We start from the raw sequence: 12,724 nt of genomic DNA, 5'->3' as shown, positions 1-12,724 counted from the left end.
TAAAAACAAAAACAATCCCTGGATTGAACCTCCCAATTTAGATTAACCTACATCTTATTTATACCCCCTTAATTATACACCCACAGTAACATAGTGCCAGTGACTGTGTGCCAAGATTTCCTACTAAAATAGATATGCACCCACTACTGAGGGCCCTCATGGGGTTTTTGATTATGTGATTACTTGGCCGTTTTTTTAATGATTATTTGATTATTAAGCCAAATATTTCATGATTATTTGATTACCTAGGACTGTATTTTTAGTTTATGATTATTTGATTACTAAAGATAAGCAAATATTTAATGATTATGTGATTATATTGGCAAAAAAATGGTGATTATGTGATTACTAGGACCCCCCCATGAGGGGCCTCACTACTGTTACATTCTTCCCCCACCACAAAGTACTTTGTCCCCTTTGTTGTAATATTTATTTACAAAAACTGAGTTTAAGATGTCAAATATGAGGAAATAATTAAGTTCTGGGAGGTATCAATCTCAAATCTAGTACATACTTTTGTATAGATTGCAATTTTGCATAAATATCATACTTATCATCCTTATAATTTGTGGATTAAGCATAATGTTTCAGGAATGATTTAGGAACCAAAAGATATATTAGAACATGCAGAAGATGTGGTAAGAGTGCCAATGAAACAACTCTCCATCCAAGTCACAATTTGAAAAAGCAATTAATCATTAAAGTACAATTTATGGTCCCCAACATGGAGTCCTGACTCACACTGAACATCAAGCTATAAAGAGCCCAAAAAATGATTGTTTTAAAATTTTTAATGTGCTTCTGCATACTCAGTGCTGTGGCTAAAGGACACATATACGTACATCAGTCTATATCCTATAAGCTTACATTGTTTCATGCAAAATATTGAACAAATCTAAGTTTCTGTTTCCACAAGTATAATTCATCCAATTTTCACAAAATAAATATAACCATGATAACTAGGAATATTGTTAATAATCATCAGTCAGGATGGTTTAAAAAGAAAATATTATGAGACTAAAGAAAGTTTTGAAATCTAAATCATTTCAGGTACTTATCAAACTTTAAAAACTTTAAAATATTTTTTTGAACTCATTAAACTTTAGTAACAAACTATAAATTAGTGCAAAACTATATGTTTTAGAACACCTTTAAAATGCAAGAAAATGAAATTAAACAGACATTACCAAAAAAATATGGTCAAATTTCAAGATGATGGTTTTTACTTCTTATCATACTTCAAAAGACAAACATTTTTTTCACCATACTTCAAAAGACAGAACACATTGCACTATAAGCATGCTATTAAGTGTATTATACTTATATCAGCTTATTTACCCTTGACATATAAGTAAAAACTGGAAGTTCAAAATGTGGGTGTAATATTTTGGGTAATAATTATAACTTACACCTGATCAAAATGTTTGCCAAGCATTTAACAATAAAGTTTTACAGTTAGTTAATGTCCTTACAAACGATATATACAGTAGAATCGCAGGTGATCGCTATAATTCCTCTCGGTTAATTGTCCTGATATAATCGTCAATTTATGTATTTCGGAAATATATCATTTTTGGACAAGTCATAAACTTAACATACATACAAGATGACAACTGTATATAACAAAAAAACACCTACGCGGCCTAAAAAAATGACAAGTTCTCCAACTTAATCTTGTAATGTCTACCCCCAGGGGGCATTGCACTGCATATTTTTAATACACAGAAATTTCTTGTACACCTTTTGTTATCTAGACCCCTTAGTCAAAATTTGCATATTCATGCAAATGATACGAATAATAAATAGCCTACTTTTGGGATTGACTCATTCATACATGTTTTTTGTTACTTGAAATAAATTCTCATTTTTCATGTTTTTATTTTAATTCTATGAAAGATATTAATCAAAATGTAATATATAGGCTTAATAAATTCATAAACCTTTACCACACAAACATTTGTACTTTAAATGAACCAATAAAAAAAGATAACAACAATTTACAATATAAAAAAGAAGATGTGGTATCATACTGCCAATGATTATAACTCACCACAAGAGATCAAATGACACAAATATGAAAACTACAGGTCACTGTATGGTCAGTTCAACAATGAGCAAAGCCCATATCATTTAGTCAGCTATAAAAGGTACCGAACAAGTTTACTTAATAATGTATTTTAAAACTGGGATAAAGGAACCTTTGTTTTTCCATGTTAAAAAAGAGGCTGTGCGAAAACTTCTCCCGGAAATGTATTTAACAACAATTTATATTTTTAATTTTTAAGTCAGTACATTTAACATACATATATATATTTCCTAGAAATCATAATATGTCATCCATTTTTCTTTTAGCAGCTGTTATAACACAATTAATTCTTTGGAAAAATTACAAATTTTACGTATGTTTTTCTTTTGGTAGAGGAAGTTCGAGTGCCCCGGAAAAAACCACCAACCTTTGATAGGAAGACAGGCTTGCAACCCTATTATATATATATATATATATATATATATAGTCAATTAAGATTTGAAACGAGTGCAACCGCACCAGCAGGGTTGGAACTCACAACCTCTGAGTGTTCGCAGGCCACTGAGGACCCTGATACAAAAATGAAAGCTTTCGTTAACAAATGAAGGGAGGTATTTCATCACACTTTTATCTTACTGTGGACTCATTAATATTCGTCATATACCAACTAAATTGAAGATTTCGTGGGTGCAGGAGAACCACAAATTTAAATGTTCAACGTATTACAAATTTTCTAAAAGAATCTTAGCTGACTTTGCCAAATTAATGAAATCAAATATCCACAAAAAATAAAAAATTTCCTCAATCCAGGAAAATTGGTGCCCATGAAAATACATGAATCCACAGTATTTCATGACAAAACAGGAAGTAAACAATTCGGCATATCCATATCGCGCAATTCCATTTTATGGCGTCAGGATGTCAAAAATTAATAAACAAATACACTGATACATAAAGTTTCTATTTCATATCTTAGAAATGATTATTGCCATAATTTTCCATATTGCCACCAATTTACAGAATCTATTTCACAATTAATAGAATCTATTTCACAACAGAGGAAATCAACACTTAACCAGCTTTGATCACCTATTATCAGTTAATGGTTATGTTTTGATTAATTAATTCTATTTTTCCGGATGAATGGTCAGACAAGGTAGTTGTATGTAAATTTTTCCACAGCTTATTCAAGCAGGGAGACTTTTAATAGTTTACGAGAGCTTGATAAAAAATGAGTCCAATGTACTTGTTAAAATCGTTTTGTTCATGTTTTATGCATTATTGGGTTCTAATGCACTATAGAAATGGCATATTTATTCATTATATAGATTTCATGTCCTCTATAATATATTTTCTAGGAAGGCAGGGTTAGGACAAACAAACATATTTTTTATGGCCTTAAATGATTGATTGATTTTTGGCGTTTTAAAGTCACTTTTAAGAACCACATTAAGGCTATTTCGTGGCAGCCAGTTTTTATTGGTGGAGGAAACCAGAGTGCCTTGAGAAAACCACCGACCTTCAATAGGAAAACTGACAATCCTAGTCAATTTAGATTGGAGTCGAGTGCACCTACACAAGCCGGGTTAGAACTCACAACCTCAGTGTTGACTGGCTAGTGATTACATAAGTAACTACTTAGACCAATCGGCCAGCGAGGCCCCTGGCCTTAAATGATACAAGTGTAATTAAAGTCTCATCAATTATTTTTCCAACAGTTCAAAAGGAGTAAATGCATTATGTACAGGCAAACTGATGAATTCTCATTTCTTCAATCATCCCCTTACCCCCCAAAAAAAGGGGGATGTATACAAATAGGTAATCTACTACTCACCATATACATTTAATAAATCCAGATCTATATCATATCCAAAACTACCATGAAAAACATCTTCATATTACAGTTCACTTTGGCACAATGCATTTTCTACAAAAGAAAAATACAAAAAAGTTAGTGGCATTTTCAGTATGCACTTATTTACTCATAGCAACGGTGTATACTACATATATGTAAGTGAGAGTAGGGAGATGTAATTTATAGGTAAGTATGCCTTTAGTCTGAAAAACAGTGTTTGAAATTTAGAAGAGATCATTGGCCTTAAGTGTACTAAGTGTTCCTAGCAAGGGCATACTACATATACAAGTGAGAGTGGGGTGATGTATGACTTTGCTCATTGTTGAATGCTGTACTATATGACCTATAGTTGTTAATTTATGTGTCATTCGGATCAGGTGAATAGTCCTTTCATTGGCAATCATATAACATTTTCTTTTTTCTATTGATAAGTGTTCCTTCAAGTGAACAGTGTTTGAAATTTAGAAGAGACCTGATTGTTCTGAAGTGTGCTATTCTTCCTATACAGCCTTTTACACCTGTCATTAGTGATAATGAATTGCTAATCCTTCTGGAGCACTGCCTCACTGTGCATGGGGCTGTATAGCCAGTCAAGGTCGTTAAAAATATTCCATCATGTCACTGCCTGACTGTGCAGGGGCTGTATAGCCAGTCAAGGTCGTTAAAAATATTCCATCAAGTCACTGCCTGACTGTGCAGGGGCTGTATAGCCAGTCAAGGTCGTTAAAAATATCCCATCATGTCATTGGCCCTCCCCCTTTTTACATGTAAGTTGCTAATACATTTGCAATAAATCATGATCAAATTCAAACTTCTTATGAAATATTTACTTTCAGGGACTACTGAATATCCATTAAAGTCCAGGGATGACTACAACTCACTCAGCCTGGTGTTATCAAGATTGAAGTCAAATGGGGAATCAACTGTATTTTTAAATTCTTTGTACTATTGTAAATTCAGACATTATTCAAATGTTTTTATTATTGCAAAAGATGTGACAAGGTTATAATCACAATAACATAAACTCACATTTTGAATTTTCATATATGAATTGAACAGGATTTTTCTCAATATCGCAAAAATGAAAATCACATTTTTAATCTCAAATCACAAAATCGCAATAATAAATGCACACAATAATTTCTGAATTTACAGTATAAGGTTGTTTAAGATAAATGTTGACCTTGGGGAGAGTATTTATAATGACTTTCAGAGCACAATAATGGTACAATACACATCCCTTTAATAGCTAGCAGTGTCATTAATTATTATATACCATAACTCAACAGTTCATCTGTAAACCAAATCACTTCACAAGGTGGCAATACTATAGGTTATTAAGGTTACAAGAGGGCAATTATTCGTAATACATTTTTCATAGTGTACCACTGGTGTTCCGTATTTTATTTTCTTGAAGACTACACAAACTAGGGAAAAACGGGTAGCAGTTCCTGTTACTAGAAATGCTAGTCTTGCATTACAACCAAAAAAATATAAAGGGTCATGTGGCTCAAATTGACTTAAAATGCAGTTGAAAAAGATCGTCCATTTTTTTCACTTAATGAAAAAGGCATATTTTTAATGGCTCCACAACGTGCAGAAATGGAAGATATTTTCTATACTTCGTAAAATGTGAATATGATTTTGGACAATTTTTAAACTAAACATGCTAAATTGGATAAGCTTTCAATTAAATGTAATTCCTAAAAGAACAGCCATTTTTTATTTTTTTTAAATAATGGCCATTTGAATAAAAAGTTTGAAACTGCCTTCAAGCTGAACCATTATATAATTCAGTTCTAAACTCTAAAAATTTAAAAGAAAATCTGACAGAATTTTTTAATCATAACAATCACAATTTACCCATATATAGAAAAGACCACATGTGGAGCAGGATCTGCTGACCCTCGAAATTACCTGAAGTCACCCAAGTTTTCGATGGGGTTTCTTGCAGTGAGAGATCCAGGGGGGACCCCCTTTTTTGCCGCAAATCAATGCATTTAAATGGGGACATATTGTTGGAACCCCCTTTATCCTGGGTTGGGACCCCTTTTAAAAATGGCTGGAGCCACCGTTGTCTTGTTGCTCTGATCAAGTCTTTGGTTTTCTATGCTGTGTTTTGATTTTTGAAGGGGATGGTATTGCCACTTTTAATTCTGACTAAATGAGTATAAATGTCCTTTTGGTATATAATATTTCACCTGTCTAGCTTTATATGGTTCAAACATGAATATATATTATACAATTAAATCCATTAAAAATATCAACACTAATATATAAAACAGGTTCTTGTAAAATGGATTTTAGTGAAGCTATCAATGTCTGGTATAAACTTTTAATACAATACATTAATATAGAAACAACGCAATTGCCTTGAGCCATATATATTTAAAAAAAAAAAACATGATTTTTCTTATAATATATATAGCACTTTTCATTAATAATGCATTTTATAAATTCAGGTTTTTCTCATTTATTCAGATGTAATATATATTATATATCAATAAGAAATTCTTTCCTGTTTTTTAACTAAAAACTTTAACTAAAATTAATTTGGCTTGTTTAATTTTCTTAAAATTTTGACAAAGTAATTACTTTAACCCTTTGACAGCGATATAAAAATTTCAAAAAATTTGAAACAACCGTTTAATCAGAAAAATTACACTGGTTATATAGCAGTTTGACAAACACTTATTTTGATCATTGAGGAGCTTAATATTCCCTAATGAACACAACGTCATTAACACGTTCTGCTGATTTTACAGAGTTATCTCCCTGTAGTGTTAGGTACCACCTTAATGAATGAAATTCACAGAAAACAATCCAACTAATCACAAAATGATATAATTGCATTGCATTTTTATCAGTAATATTTAGTGTTCAAATGTTAAAAGAAGTTCATAAAATTAACAGCTAAAAATGAGGAATTATATATTGAAACTATGCACTTAAGCAAGTCCCCCTTTTAATTCAGTAAATGCTTATTTCTCTGTATTATGAAACTGAATACTGCAATCATGACACTTTAATAAAGCAAATATGAATAATGTATTTTTAAAGCTTACAGTCTAATTATGTTCCATGTTAAAAGTTTTGAATAAATACAGTTAATAACAATGTTTCATTATTTTTTTAAATGATTCATTCAAAGAACATATATAAGAAAGACAACTCTCAAAAAGCAAAAGGGAAATAATCCAAATTGCAAGGACCCATTTTCTTACAATTTGTTTTATTTTTTTGTTTTGAACTCATTTCAAAGTTTCAAGATTGTTCAATAACCTTGCAATACAGCTAAAGTTTTACTTGATTCTTTTTTGAAGCAAAAGATGTTTGCAAACATTTTTTTTTCAAAAACAATTAATATTTTTATAGCTAAAATGCTGAATCCATGTATTTAGCTAATATATGTCAGTCTGCACCAAAAACTTTTTCAACTTCTAGTCCCAAGACCAATATTCTGACATTTTTCTTATTGGGCCAAACCAAAGTTTTGCAAAAGCTTACTATAGTCCGAATGAAATTTTCCTAGTCTGGGGCATCGGACTAGTGGCTAACCGTGCAGACTGATATATATATATATCTTTATGGTTACAAAGGCTGGGGTAAGGAAAAGATACTTCATGTATCCAACTAACAAAAGTTAAAATATACATAGGTTTAAATCTTTTTTTAATATTTGTTTTTTTTTATACATCTAATTTTATTGATGACTCTATAGCTATCAGATAGTACGTAACAAAAAATAAAAGCAACTGAAAGATTAATTTCTTACCTAAGTAATAGCTATAACTAAGTCTACCTATAACTTCTTAAATTCTTCTTTCATTACACATAATGAAAATATAAAAAACCAACAAATATACCATTTGACACATAGATCATCATTTACCAAGAAAAAAATATTCTGAACATTTTCCAAGAAAATAATCCATCCAAAATAAAACAATCTAAAACAAAAACTCCATGATACTAGACGGCCATATTGTCAACTTAACGACTGGTGGTACTCTACACATACAGTCACTACCAAGTTTTTTTTTACGCCTCGTCAAGTGTCTTTTACGATAGGTTATTTTTATACCTATCATTTATCATTGTACTACTGACAAAAAACAATGTGTCAACATGAATTATAATGTTAGACAATTAATAAACTTGTACCAGTCATTAGCCTTGTAAGAATGTTACTAAACAGGTATTGTATTAAAGGTGTATTCACACTTAAAAGGGGGGTACCTAACGGCTTTTGATTAAAATAGAATTGGTTAATCTTTATAAGATTTTTATAAAAATTATAAAAAAATAAAAAATTAACTATATACTAATGAAAAAAGTATAAAAAATTTGAGCCACATTATAATACTTGTAACACTGTTACTTAACAGTATGATACAATGTGTATTCACACTTAAATGGGGGGTACCTACCGGCTCTTGATAAAAATAAATTTGATTCCATTCATTTTTATAAAATTTTGATAAGAAAACAATGTGTCAACATGAATTATAATGTTAGATAATTAATAAACTTGTACTTGTCATTCAAGCCGTGTAAGAATGTTACTAAACAGCATCATACAATGTGTATTCACACTTTGAAGGGGTACCTAATGGCTTTTGATTAAAAATAGATTTGGCTTGTTTACCCATTTTTATAAAATTTAAAAAAAAAAATGATTTTTGAAAAAAAAAATATTTGAATACAGAAATACTTGTATAATAATTATAGAATACAGCAAGATTTATTTTGGCTAAAAACTTTGAAAGATATTTTGCAATTTCAACAAATAAATACAGTGGGGCAAATTCTAAAAGTTCCTGAAAGTTTGTAAAAGTTGACCATCAAATTGGGTCTTATTGGAATAATGATTTTTTTCTATAATTTTGAATTTTTGAATACCAAATATATAAAAATAAATATTTCAATGTTCATATATCATCATATATATATATATATATGGTCGTGTGGTCTAGCGGGACGGCTGCAGTGCAGGCGATTTGGTGTCACGATATCACAGTAGCATGGGTTCGAATCCCGGCGAGGGAAGAACCAAAAATTTGCGAAAGCAAATTTACAGATCTAACATTGTTGGGTTGATGTTTAGACGAGTTGATATATATATATATATATATGTATAGAGAATAAAAATCATTAAAAAAAATACTTCATAATTTTCCCTGATTTATAGAATACATATAAAATAAACACTGTCTAAATTGAAAACAATGTTCAATCCTTATCAGATGGCGTTGGATGAAAACTGCAATTTTTATACGAAAACAATAAACTTGCAGAAAAGATGATAGTTAAAAACAAGTGCAAAAATTGGTAAACCATATCCGTATTTCAACAATTAATGTCTCTTCAGTGATGTTAGGAATTGAAATTATAAATATTTGAAAGGCTACATATAGTTTACCTCAATTAAAGATAGACTCTTAAGTTTTGAGTCCAAATAGGTAAACGAATCATACAAACCCGCAGGCAAATATAATACAAGCCCAAACGAAAAATTCTAAATTGAATGATTGTAGAATGTATATATATATATAATAGTATATCCCCTGGTTGTAGTAGTGTCTTATAGGCATTGTAATAACATCTACTACCAACAAACATTGGGTCAGAGGGTATAATTAATCCTGGCTTAGAGATTAATTCATTCAATTTGTCATTCAAATGAAATTGTACACAAAATGCCTAATACAGTCCAACACAAATTGCTGACTAAGCAGTTATGAGAAAAGATCATCAACAACATTCAAGGACTTTAATTAATTCTCATAAAAAGCTATTGTTTTGGAAGTAAGAGTGAAATCATTAACGAAAATGACAAAAAATAAAGGTATAATGCCAGGTCTATAAAGCAAGACACATGAATATCTTCAAAATAAAACAATATGACCTTTGAGGCTAAGGTCATATCTTAAAGGTCATGTGACAGGAGATTTGTTCTTTGCCTAATATGTTATTTTCTTATTAATGCACATGTCAATTAAACAACATTTGCATTTTATCTTCTTCTGACCTTTTGTGGTTGAAATCTTCCGGCATAATTATATCTTCATGAATAAAAGGACACGCTGAAATTATTTCTTTAAGTAATTTGTTGGCAAAAGGTCAGCAAAAACAGATATAAATCAAAGGTCATAAGACTAACAGCTCACTGGCGGATCAAGCCATTTTAAAAAAACAGGGGGGGGGGCCAACCCAGAGTGAAGAGTTCCAACTTTATGCTCGCATTCAAATGCATTGATAGTCAAAAAAAAAGGAGGGTTCCACCCCCTTAACCCCTGGGACCCCACCCCCATCCCCTGGATCTGCCACTGCAGCTCTCCATAGATGGACAGCAAGATCTATGATTTATTATGAATGTTTGACAGCTAATATATTTACTAATAAATTTTACATGGATTTTAGGTCGTATATATATATATATATTTAGCTTAAAAATTAGGTAGACAATCATAATCTGCTTAAAATAACTTAATGAGAATGTAAATTTCAAAATTTTAAAATGCGAGTCATTATTTCATTTTCATAATTTACCTGTTTAGTGTAGATTATCTATCAGGAACAAAAATTACTGCAAAATGATAATTTTGAACAGATATGTCATGTTAAGGAGGGGTATTTGTGAAAAATACCAGTCGAGAATGTTAAATTTCGCGAGCCATAAGGCGAGGGAAATTTATTCTCAAGACTGGTAAATTTTGCAAATACCTTTCAAAAACATGCTATATCTGTTTAATTACACCAAATGCTAATGTTCAAAACGCATTGATGATTGTGACTTTACAAGTATCCAGTCTAATAGAGTATTTTTGGCAAATACCACAGCAGAGAGGATAAAAAAGGCATATCAATTTTGCATATATATATCCTGGCAGCGTTGAAAAATGAACGATATTCATTTGATAATGGTAAATTGATGAAAAATACACTTGCTATCAACCAATCAAAACCCAGGATTCTTACATAAAATGTCATTAAAAAAAATCTCAAGGAAACAGCTAAATAATTTGTGTAAAAAAAGATGTGACCAAAATTCCATCTTTCAGGTTGGGGAAAATATTATACACAGTGTTACTGACATTTAAACCTCACAAAATTCCATCTTCATCAGACACTAAATTCTTTCAGTAGTACTATGAAGTTGCGGTTTACAATTATTGGAATCATTTACACGTACACTTAAAATTAGCAAATTTCCGGAATAAGAAAAAAAAGAAAATATGCCAAGGTTTTTTGTACAGGATGTAGATTAAGGTGGTACCTAACACTACAGGGAGATAACTGTGTAAAGTCAGCTAAACGTTTAAATTACATTGTATTGTAAAAGGAATATTAAGCTTCTCAATGATCAAAATTGGTGTTTGTTAAATTGCTATATAACCAGTGTAATTATTCTGACAAAACGGTAGGTTAAAAATTTTTGAAATTTTTATATTTTTGTTAAAGGGTCAAAGTAAATACTTTGACAAAATTTCATGAAAATTAAACGAGCTAATTTAATTTTAGTGAAAGTGTTGGGTACCACCTTAAAATCGATCTTCTTCCTACAAACTATAATACAATCTAAAACTTGTGTTGAACATCAAAGAATTGAGAAATCAATCTAAATTAAGGTAATGATCTATAATATGACACAGCAAATTCATTATCATTTGTATTGTACAATTAAGATATGTATGCCAATTTCCAGAGTCCAAATAAAATGAAGTTGTATTAATTGTTACACCACTATACCAGTTTAGGGGGAGCTCACTCATCTCCAAATCTTTTAACTGAATTTTGATTTTGAAGCATTTCTATCTCTATTGGTTACAAGAGCGCAATTATTTGTTTACATTTAACCGGCAAATTTTTTACCCCAAGATGGTACTCAGAATAGAATCCGATACGGCTTCTGATTGGTTGATACAGGATTGGAATTACATTTAATCGAAAGCTTATCCAATTAGGTTTAAAAATTGCCGAAAATCATATTCCCATTTTACGAAGTATAGAAAATATCTTCAATTTCTGCACGTCGGAGCCATTAAAAATATGCCTTTTTCATTAAGCGAAAAAAGTAGACGATTTTTTTCAACTGCATTTTAAGGCAATTTGAGCCGCATGACCCTATATTTTTTTTTGGTTGTAATGCAACACTGGCATTTATAGTAACAGGAACTGCCACCCGTTTTTCGCTAGTTTGTGTAGTCTTCGAGAAAAAAAATACGGAACACTAGTGGTACCCTATGGAAAATGCATTACGAATAATTGCGCTCTTGTATAACCTATAGAGAAATGACATTTTTTTTAATAAGGCTTTGAAAAATATCAAAAATAGACATTTTGCTCGGGAAAAATGTGAAACAGTGAGAAACAGGGTCAAATGGACTTTTCATCAACGTGAGTTCGTGCTATAGTCTGTTTCCTATTTGTATTCATTTCTATATCTAAATCTAGGGTGGGCTCGAATGTCGACAAAGTATGAAGAGAATGCAACGTTTTTGTGATATCTACTGTTTTTATCGAAAAAAGCATGTATTTTATCTTGAATTTGAAGGTAAGTTTAGGGTTTTAACCATAATGACCGTGTCTCAGTTGCTGTTCTAGCAAAAAGCTAATTTCGTGAAAATTGGCCAAAAGGGTCCTTAAGCAAATACCAACCATTTAGTTAAATTGCAAAGTAGAAAAATTAATCTTGGCATTGAATATCGTAGTACAAGAATAGTTTCTCTTGCCAAAGTAGTAATATTACCATATTTTCAACATTTGGAAAAACTATAGTCTGTTTCAAAAACGTGTTTTTTCAAGAAATGGTTTCATATATAGCCATTCTTCAAAATTCG

General features: G+C 30.8%; 1 protein-coding gene and 1 long non-coding RNA gene across 4 annotated transcripts in view; one reads left to right on the top strand and one right to left on the bottom strand.

Annotated features, from left to right (window-relative positions):
- LOC143058967 (uncharacterized) overlaps positions 1-12,724 on the bottom strand; it is an 83,797-nt gene that overhangs the window by 40,675 nt on the left and 30,398 nt on the right. For all 3 annotated transcript variants that reach the window (XM_076232442.1, XM_076232445.1, XM_076232444.1), the window contains exon 2: positions 3,861-3,953. The gene's annotated coding sequence lies outside the window, so the exon portion shown is untranslated. The remainder of the gene's footprint in view (positions 1-3,860; positions 3,954-12,724) is intronic.
- LOC143058974 (uncharacterized) overlaps positions 1-12,724 on the top strand; it is a 399,737-nt gene that overhangs the window by 377,827 nt on the left and 9,186 nt on the right. The window lies entirely within an intron of this gene.

This window comes from Mytilus galloprovincialis, chromosome 14 (genome assembly GCF_965363235.1).
Source record: "Mytilus galloprovincialis chromosome 14, xbMytGall1.hap1.1, whole genome shotgun sequence".
In the NCBI taxonomy this organism is placed as follows: Eukaryota; Metazoa; Mollusca; class Bivalvia; order Mytilida; family Mytilidae; genus Mytilus; species Mytilus galloprovincialis.
Note: the sequence above shows the minus strand (reverse complement) of the source record. Positions and strands in the feature narration are given on the sequence as shown.